The sequence below is a fragment of the Pongo pygmaeus genome, chromosome 1 (genome assembly GCF_028885625.2).
Source record: "Pongo pygmaeus isolate AG05252 chromosome 1, NHGRI_mPonPyg2-v2.0_pri, whole genome shotgun sequence".
NCBI lineage: Eukaryota > Metazoa > Chordata > Mammalia > Primates > Hominidae > Pongo > Pongo pygmaeus.
Window position 1 is genome coordinate 112,379,413 of NC_072373.2, and position 9,308 is coordinate 112,388,720.

Consider the following 9,308-nt stretch of genomic DNA (forward strand, 5'->3'; position numbering starts at 1 on the left):
CCAGTTATGCTACTTACCAAATATGTTACTCAACTCCTGAATAATTTACAATAGCCCCTATGTCACAGGGTTCTTGAAAGGGTTAATTAAGACTCCTCATAAAATATAAGATTCATAAGGACAAGAACTTTATGTGGTTCATCACAGTGTCCTAAGTGCTAGAACAGTGTCTGGTATACATTGCGGCTCATTAAATCAATGTGGAAGGGAAGGGAAGAGGAGGAGAGGGGTAAGAGCACTTAGCTCGGTGCCAAAGTGAGTGTACTAAAACTGCTAGCTGTAGGCAGCGGTCAGAGGTAACAAAGATGCAGTCCTGGCTTCAGGGGCTAAAATCTGGATCTGAAAACCAAGGTTATAGCACTTCCATACTAAGCATAATGAAACACATAATACAATACAACACAAACAAAGTGCTTTGAAAATAGGTGGTAAGTAATAATTCCAGCTGGAGGATTAGGGAAACACTTTATGGAAGAGGGCTGTGTTTAAGCTGACCTTAAAAGATAATATAATTTTTGATAGAGGGAAAAGGGGCAGCTTTCCATGCAAGGCAAAAAAGTACAAAATTGGGAAAACATTTGGCATGTTCCAGGACGGGAGCTTAATACAAGTGATGAAAGTGAAAGTCAGGTAGAAGAAAGAACATCTAGAAGGTCAACCCCAGTGACCTTGAATGTTCAGCTATATGGTGTTTAAGACAACACACAGACTTGAAGGTTTTTGAGTTGCAGAATCACAGGCACAGGCCCATACGACTACATTATATTTATTTACTTATTATTTCTATTTATTACTCAGAAATCAGTGTGAAAAGTAGATTAGATGGGATCTGGTCACTCAGATTCTTCAAATCAGCCATGACTGTCAAACAGGCCAAATGCTTTATTTTCTCATGGATTCTTTCAATTTTTGAAAGATTTTCAACATTACATTGGAAATAAATATAATATAATCATAATAGCTCATGGGAAAAGTCCACACTCAGGAGTTGCAGAGAATAGGGAAAGAAGGACGGGATTTGACAGTGAGAGGGGAGGACAGGGTCAGTGTAGTTGAAAGATCACTGGACAGTTAGGCTGCTGATGATGTTGTTTTCTGAGGTCAGGAATTCATGAAGAAAAATGGGACCAGTTTAGTTTGGGAAGTGTTGACCTTAAGGATGTCTTTTGAACACTCAGTTGGAAATAGGCTATTGATGCCCAAGATGTTAGAGCAGGAGAAATGGAGATGTGCCAGCATTGCTCCATCATTAACAAGATCAACGTTGCTTTTCTAAGATGTTTACAGTCAACCTAATATGTGCGTATCAGAATGGAAGCATCTCAGATCAATGGAGATAGGTGAATTGTTTAATAAACAGTGTTGGGAAAATTGGCTGGCTATTTGGTCAAAAAAATGTGGCACCCATCTCATACTGCACATAAAATAAATCCCAGATGAATTAAATGTGGAATTGAAAACACGACAAAAAAAAAGTATTTAGGTAAGGAATATACACACAGACAGACACACACAGACACACACGTATTGACAAATATATACATAAACACATTTACATCTAAATTTATTTCCATATCTACATATATTTACTGAAATCCATGAGTTCACACTGGTATCTCCAATATTAATTCAACACCACAGTGTTCATTCTAGTTTTCTCCCTTTCCTTATTTCTAACTCTCTTCTACAACAAGAACCTTGGCTCCCATTATTTTTAATTTTTTTAATTAGATCAAATCCCCTGTATATAGCCAATCTCTTATCATCATTGCTGCCCCTGTCCCTGAGTGGAGCCCCCATCCCATTTGGGCTCTGACATCCCACACCAGGCCACACATCTGAATGGATGTCTACCTTTCTCTGCTCTATATAATGGATTTAGGATGGAACTGCTCAGAAAGGAGAAGGGAAGAGCAAGAAGAAGGGAAGGGAAAGGAAAAGGAAGGGAAGGGAAAGGGAAGACTCTTCCATTTTTTGTTTATTGATTTATTTGTTACAGAAAATAAATACCCCAAATTGCCAAAATCTACCCATATATATATATATATTTGATTCCATTTCATTCAAGTGCCATTCATCAAACACTTTTTATGTTTAATCCATTCTGGGAAAAATGAAGAGGTATTTCCCAGAGCATCACTTCCACCCAGGAATTTATAATCTCATTGAAGAAGTTAAACAATGCAGATTAATAACACAAACCAAAAATAAGCAGTTCAATAGAATAGAGGCACAAGCTAGCACGAGTTCCCTGGTTCTCATAGACCCAGGTAGATGAATACACAATTTCTGCAAGCCTGACTTATCTGAGGTTTGGCTCTGACAGAATGATCTTAGCCTGCTAGGGAAGGTTGAAGACTCACCCTTAATAAAATGCAAGCGGCCTAGAGCAAGGGTTCTTTCCAAGTTATTGTAACCACTTCTTCTTGCCAATGGTTTTTTTGTTTGTTTGTTTTTGACATGGTCTTTCTCTGTTGTCCAGGTTGAAGTGCAGTGGCATGATCCCAGCTCACTGCAGCCTTGACTTCCTTGACCTCCTAGACTCAAGAAATCCTCCCACCTCAGCCTCCCAAGTAGCTGGGACCACAGCCAGGCACAACTATGCCCAGCTAATTTTTAAATTTTTGGAAAGACTTTGTTGCTCAGGCTGGTCTTGAACTCCTGAGCTCAAGCAATCCTTCTGCCTCAGCCTCCCAAAGTGTTGAAATTACAGGCATGAGCCATCGCACCCAGCTCTTCCTTCCAACTGAATAAAAATTGCTACCATCCCATATAACACAGAGCAGAAAACCATCTGCAAATCTTAATGGATCATTGTCCCATTCCCAAGCAGGGTGGGGTCTGTGATCCCAAGCCCTCCACTGCTCACACGCCAAATGAGAACATGGGAAAATGAACATGGGAACTGACAGTCTCCCCGCGAACGTGGGAACTGACAGTCTCCCTGTTCATTTTGTTACATAAGTGATACAAACTCTTTTTAGAAATTATACACAGGCAAAAGAGCAAACATCACACATAGTCTTACAACTTTTAGAGTAAATGCTTCCAGATTTTTTTTCTATGCATTTGTAAGGTAAGTTTTATAAATAATTGCTGTGCATCAGTTTCCTCGTCTGTAAAATGAAGATGATAATAATATCTGCCTCATTTGAGAGACTGAGGACAAAACATGAGTTTAAAAAAAGAGCGCTTCATATAGCACCTAGTGCATCTATAAAGGTAACACAATCTATATCTTTCTAGCACTTATCTGTCTAGATTCAGCTACATATTTTTTATAAAATAGATGGAAGTATTCATATTTCCTTGTAGTTTGCCTTTTTCACCTAAAGATATAGCATGAACTTCTTCCCTTGTGGGACAGTTCGAAAAGGGCAAAGAGACCATTAGATCCTTTGAATGACTTTTTAAAGTGGAAAGTGGTGTGGGGAAATGGGCCCTAGTCCTTCAAGGGATTATTTCGAGGTGATGAGCGAGGTTAGGGCAAAGTCTGCATCTACTACTTATTGGACCTACAAGCTTAGGAATGCTGCTTGTATATACTCTCAGAGTCTGAGTGCCAGGCAAACCTTGAAGCTCAATCCTTTTCAGTTTTGTTGTTGTTGTTGTTGTGTAAGCAATAAAACCATGTTTCCCCCAACAAAATCTTATAAAGAACTTAACAAGTAAAACCATTCTGAAACATCAGAATACATTTATTTTATAAGCTTGAATGTATACTATTTGTTAATTATAAGGCTTATCAATAAGATCAATAAGGCTGTTTGAGAAACAGAAACTGAAATCCAGGAATATGGATAATGATCACAGTCTTTGTCAACATCAGCTTCCATGAAATGGAATAAAACATTTGTGAAAATTTTGCAGTACCACTCTCATAGAATGAAGTACTAAAACTACTGCCCCAACACCCTTATTTTACAGATGAGAAAATTAAGGCCCAGAGATATTGCATACTTTTTAAATATTAAGAGCACCAATAATAAAAATACTCTGAGAACAGGAAGAAAATATTTTACCGAAGAAAGTATCTGGAATGGTTAATATGTATTTTCCACAAAATATGGTTCTTTTCCATTTAAATGATTGCCGTATCATTCTCCAATTAATAAAATGGAAATGGTCAATTAACTTAGCTGCTGTTTTTTATTATTTTGCTTTAGTCTCATAGCTTGTAAGCCCTGAATTGTGCTGACTATGTAATTTGTATTTCATTCTGTTCCTGGATGTAAAGATTTACTGATTATCTCTAATAATTAAATTATGCATTTTAACTTATGACTCAGCATCCCACTTTCTACATATCAGCTGTTCTTGTCTATTAAATATCTATCTCATCATCTGTAATTTCAGTTCTTTTCTCATCATGAGGCTTGTGTGTAAAATTCAGGAAGCCACTATCTACAAACAGTCTCCTGCACTAATGAAACAAGGCCAAGCTTCGCTGACAGAAATTTAAAAGCTGACTCCAGATTTTACCCTGCCACTCCCTCCTTCCACATAGACAGTTGATGGACAGTGCCTTAGTGTAGTTACAATTATTCCACCCTGTCTATATGAGGACCGACACACCCCTGACCTCCACATGGATCATAGTTTCTCAAAACTTTGCATATATTTTGTCTTTTTAAAAAATATGATCCAAAGTCATGTTTTTAAAAATTACATTGTGAAATACACTATACATGCAAATAAATGTATCAGTGGTGTTTATTTATTTATTTTTATTTATTTATTTTTTTGAGACGGAGTCTCGCTCTGTCGCCCAGGCTGGAGTGCAGTGGTGTGACCTCGGCTCGCTGCAAGCTCCGCCTCCCGGGTTCACGCCATTCTCCTGCCTCAGCCTCCCAAGTAGCTGGGACTACAGGCGCCTGCCACCACGCCCGGCTAATTTTTTGTATTTTTAGTAGAGACAGGGTTTCATCATGCTAGCCAGGATGGTCTCGATCTCCTGACCTCGTGATCCGCCTGCCTCAGCCTCCTAAAGTGCTGGGATTACAGGCTTGAGCCACCGCCCCTGGCCCCTTATTTTTATTTTTTGAGACAGAGTCTTGCTCTGTCACCCAGGCTGGAGTGCAGTGCACGATCTTGGCTCACTGCAACCTCTGCCTCCCAGGTTCAAGCGATTCTCCTGCGTCAGCCTGCCGAGTAGCTGGGATTACAGGCACGCACCCACACCCAGCTAATTTTTGTATTTTTAGTAGAGATGAGGTTTTGCCATGTTGGTCGGGCTGGTCTTGAACTCCTGACCTCAGGTGATCCACGCACCTCGGCTTCCCAAAGTGCTGAGATTACAAGCATGAGCCACCACACCCAGCCTATCGAAGGTATCTATTGTAAAGTAATACATTCTTTTTGAAAATTAATAGTTTTATAAGATCATACTTGCTTATTGTAGACAGTTTAGAAAATAATTTAGAAATATAAAACTATCTAATGACATACTGAAAATCTCTTTTGAGTCTACCCTTTGTTTTTCTCTCTTCCTACATATTTTGTGTCCTCCATTTTTCACTCAGGATTATAGCAAGATTATTTTCTCACACATTAAATATTTTAAACAATCATGATGTCTAAAGGTATCTTATTTATTCCTCTTTTATTGAACATTAGTTCTTCTCATACTGTTTTTAAAATCATGAATAAGACTGTGAGGAAGAACTTTAGGTATAAATATTCATCTTCATCTCTAATTTCTCCCTTTGCATTAAAGTAATATCTTCTGTCACCAGATTTTGTGAATAGATTGATAACTTCCTTGGTAATACTCCTAAATTCATTCTCATTACTATATAAATGATTTAGATAGTAAAGTTCCTGGAAAAATCATTATAAGTTTATGTCAATAGCACTGAGAATTATGGTTCCTATTTTTGGTTAGTTTACAGAGCTCTTGATCCTGTAAATCTTATGGCTTCTAGAAGATGCTTTTGGGCTGATCTGTGTTGTCATGATGATAAATATGCAAATAAAACAGACTAAGACTTGATAGATACCCAGGATTAATGGGAAGACCTGAAGCCAGGAAAGGAGAGATAAGGAAAGGCAGAAAAAGTAGGAAGGAGAAGATATTATAGAATTGTGGAAGTTGAAACTAGAAAAAGAAAAATCAAGTGAGTAATTGTGCAAGTGTCAAAGGCAACAGAAAGATGAAGATAAGATGAATCAAAGAGATGTCAGCTTTCGCCATAAAGTGATTATCATTTACTTTTGAGCAGTTTAAGTGGAAGGAAAGGCAGGATAGAAGACGGGGGAATGCCTCAAGAACATTGAGTTAATAACCCATAAATCCTGAACCTCTTCTCTTGCCTCAAGCTCATTCTGCTGATAACAGTAGCATAATACAGTTGACCCTTGAACAATGTGAGAGTTAGGGGAAACAGCCACCCGTGCAGTCGAAAATTTGTGTATGGCTTTTGATTCCAAAACTTAACTACTAATAGTCTACTGTTGACTGAAAGCCTTACTGATAGCATAATAGTCGATTAACACGTATTTTGTGTGTTATAGGTATTATATTCTGTGTTCTTACAATTAAGTAAACTAGAGAAAAGATCATAAGGATGAGAAATATATTTACTATTCATTAAGTGGAACTCAATCATAATAAAGGTCTTCACCCTCACCATCTTCAGTTAAGTAGGCTGAAGAGAAGGAGCAAGAGGAGGGGTTGGTCTTGCTATCTTAGGGGTGGCAGAGGTGGAAGGAAATCTGTGTATGAGTGAACCCATGCAGTTCAAACCTGTGTTGTTCAAGGGTCAACTATACATGCGATTCTGTTTATTTGCTCATCACACAGGTATTTGTTAAACACTATTATGAATGAAGCACTGTGCTAGGATAGAAGGACACATCAGTGAATAAGACACAGACATGGTTCTTGCTCTGATTAAGCTTACATTCTAGTAGAGGGAGACAGTCAATTAACAAGGAAACATATTAATAAAAAGAAAATGTGACATGGTGCTAGATGCAAGTGGAATAAAACAGAATGATGAGATAGAAATTGTTTATGGTTGGGGCAACAGCGAGTTTGTACATGGTGGTTAAGAAAAAGTCTTTTCTGAAAGGTAACATTTGAGATGAATTATGAGAAGGAGCCAGCCATGGGAATGTCTAGGAGATGCGCATTTCTGGCAGAGTAAATGGTCATTGAAAGGCTGGGAGATAAACAGCCTCTTCTAGAAACAGAAAGAAAGCCAGTGTGACTGAAGTGGCATAAATGAAGGGAGAATTGGGGTGGCTAGGAAGTGATAGAGAAGGAGGCTAGAAATGTAGTTGTGGGCAGGGGCCTGATCTCATTGGGACTTTGCAAGGATTTTGGACTTTATTCAAAATAAATCAACTTTGTAGGGAGATAACCATAAGGTCAAATGATTGTATTCTTCCCCATGTCATCTAAGTGCCTCATTTAAGGTACCCTAAAGATCCAGAATGTTAGTGCTTCTAAAAATAATATGAGCATATATAAAGGAAATCTTTTGGTTTAGTCCACTTAACACCTTTCCCTCACTTCTTCTGGTAACTGTACCCTCTTGACCTACCCCAATCTAGGTAGGTCTATCAAACAGAATCCTACTTTCCCTGGAGTCAGGGGTGTGCACATCACCCAGGTCTAGCCAATCAAAGTATCCCATTCCTCTGAACACAGTGATTGACCCAGACATGGTGTATGACTTAAGCCAGGACTATCACAATGGTGCCCTGGGATAGAGTTGGATGCTAGAAGGGAAAAGCTGTCTCTTTCCTCTGGGGTCACCAAGCTGGTGTGATGCAAGCTTGGCAATCCCTGGGGCCATTTCATCCCTTTCCTACTCAGGACTCCCTTCTCTGCACTACTTCTGCATAGAAAGTATCTATGCATTTGGAAAGAGCAAGGCAAACATCCAGAAATAAGGGCAAAAAATGGAGAGGGAGAAAAAGAACCTAGAGCTGACAACTGACAACACTTGTTAACTCTCAGGGATCCCTAAAGTCAAATCCTTCCCTGGACTTGCTGATAAGAGTATCTGAGCAAATAAACCCCTTTTTTCCATCAAGCCAGTTACACTGGTTTATGTCCCTTGCAATCCAAAGAATTCTCACTATTATAGCATGGGAAAGAGGAAAATCAATTAGCGTTTACACACCAGTGTCTCCATTCAGCGCACTTTTTTCATCACTAGAAATAGAGGTATGTGAACAGATGGGATGTATATGACTTAAGACTTCAGTTTTCCCCCAAAAGAAATTTACTATTTGTAAATGCTTCCACAGCTATCCACGTGCTCTCCCAGCCTTCTCACCAGTGGTGTGCTGGTTAACTGGGTCTCTGGGAGAGAGAAACACACTAATTTGTAAGATTTGCCCATTTCTGTCCTATAAATACTCCCACCATTGTGGATTAAGCTGCCAAGGGTATAACAACCAGATAGCAAAATTTCTGAATATGAGTGTAGATTAGGGCAGGCTTCAGTACAACAATGCTGCCTTCTCTCTTTCTTCATATAATCTCTCTCTTCACTCCTCCCTGTTTCTTTCAGTTACCTTCCCTCTCTGCCGTGAAATTACTCACAATTTCACCTAGTTTTCCTACCCACCCTTTCCCCTTCCTTTGAATTCCACCAGCATTATCATCCTGTCATGTCAACAAAATAAGTTTACTGGAAAGAGCAGAGGCTTTGGAGTAAGAATTAGATTCAGCGTCTTGTTACGTGGAATAAGTGACTTAATTACATTGAGCCTCAGTTTCCTAATCTATAAAGTGAAACAAATCATATCCCTTTCATAAGAGATGTCATGAGGATCATAAGACCATTGATATATAAGAAATGCCACGTTAAGGCTTTTGTCTTTCCCACCTCTTTCGGAGAGAACAGTAACTCCCTTATGTGTGTGCTCAGGGCATCCCACCTCCTTAGTTCTTGCCACATCTTACTGCTATTGTCTTTCCCATTACTTAAGAGAACTCTTTGAATGCAAGGCTTTTGTCTTGTTTATCTGCATACCCCAGATCCTAGCTAAGTGCCTGGAGCATGGTAGATGCCCAGTAAATATTAAATGAATGCTGTCTTTGTTATCCATTTCCTATTTGATCATGAGAAGTGCTGGGAAAGAAAGAACTTGACTGCAGAGGAGGAAGAGGTTTCCGGACCCGGGGACCCACTGGTATGGACGTGAGCTGCCAGCACAGCAATCGGACAAGGGTGGGAACAATTGCTCAGAAGCTGATTTGTTAGCATATGGATCATTGAGTTCTCCCACTGGCCCAGCTCATTAGTTTACTGGGTACACAGAGCTGAACAGAGCTCAAGGGACGGATAATT